Genomic DNA, 1,384 nt, shown 5'->3' with positions numbered 1-1,384 from the left:
CTCACAATCTCATGCCAAAAGCAGTCATGGAAAGATTGAATCTAGATATAACAAGACCATACAAGGACCTGTTTTCCTTTGACTCCAGCCAAGTCAAGTGTTTAGGCCTCATAAAAGATTTATGTGTGTCTCTGGTTCAATACCCAAACAAAACAATTCTAATGGATGTTGTAGTTGCTGACATCCCACCCAAGTATGGGATGCTGTTATCAAGATCGTGGGGAGCTAAACTCCAAGGTTCCCTACAATTAGACATGTCATATGCCACCATTTCTGTTTTTGGGCAACCAAAAAGACTATACAGAGAAACACTCATGAAATACATGGTCAGCAGTGAAGAAAAGCCTCAAAACTTTCCCATATATGCTGTCCATTCAGACGTAGACTCATATATTCTCTTCAATGACAGCACAACTCTCTCAAATAATGTTGTTGAAACCAAGACACTCATACAAGAGGAAGACACTAATGAACAAATTGTTACCCAAGAAACAATGGTCCAACCATCATTAAGCCAAGCTGCTGCTCTAGAAGTCACATTGATTCCATCAAGTGAAGAGACTGCCCTAGAAGACAAACAAGATGGCAAACCAGAACTTCAACTTACATTTCCAGCCCATGAACAGATCATCAAATCTCCTTCACAACAAGATATTCTATGGTTCCTTGAATTTGATGGCTCAGTCAACAAATTAGGGGCAGGAGCTGGAGTTTGGGTACACAATAGAGAAAACAGTCATGCAGAAGGCAGAGCCTATAGATTAAACTTCAGATGTACTAATAACATGGCAGAATATGAAGCTCTTTTACTAGGCCTCAAGCTAGTAAAATTCTTGCAAGCTGCCAGGGTTTCAATCATGGGAGATTCAGATTTAGTTATCCAACAAGTGAAGGGAAATTTTGTCACTAATGACAAAAGACTAAGGTCTTATAGGTCTGCTGTGGCTGAAATACTAGGCTTCTTCTCTGAATTCCAAATCAACAAAATTTCTAGGACCCATAATCTGCATGCTCATAGTTTGGCCACATTTGCTAGCACTTGCAAATTACCATTGGAACCTAACAATTGTTTCACAGCTGAGATAAAACACAGACCCTCCGTTCCAAACAATGTTAAAGACTGGCAGGTATTTGAGGATGATATGCAAATAAACAACTTCTTGACATTACAACAAGAATTTACAGGACTAAACATTGACACTGACAGAGCAAGTCAATCACAAATACTTGAAAGAGCAAGTCAATCACAAATACCTGAAAGAGAAAGTCAATCACAAATACAATTTGAAAGAACTAACCACCCAATGTCACCCAAAACAGCAAAACAAATGCTAAATCCAACTATCTTCAACAAGGAAAACATTCAACAAATTCAACCAATCAG

Source organism: Pinus tabuliformis, chromosome 9 (genome assembly GCF_031772625.1).
Source record: "Pinus tabuliformis cultivar Carrire ecotype Pingquan chromosome 9, CPIR1, whole genome shotgun sequence".
In the NCBI taxonomy this organism is placed as follows: domain Eukaryota; kingdom Viridiplantae; phylum Streptophyta; class Pinopsida; order Pinales; family Pinaceae; genus Pinus; species Pinus tabuliformis.
Note: the sequence above shows the minus strand (reverse complement) of the source record.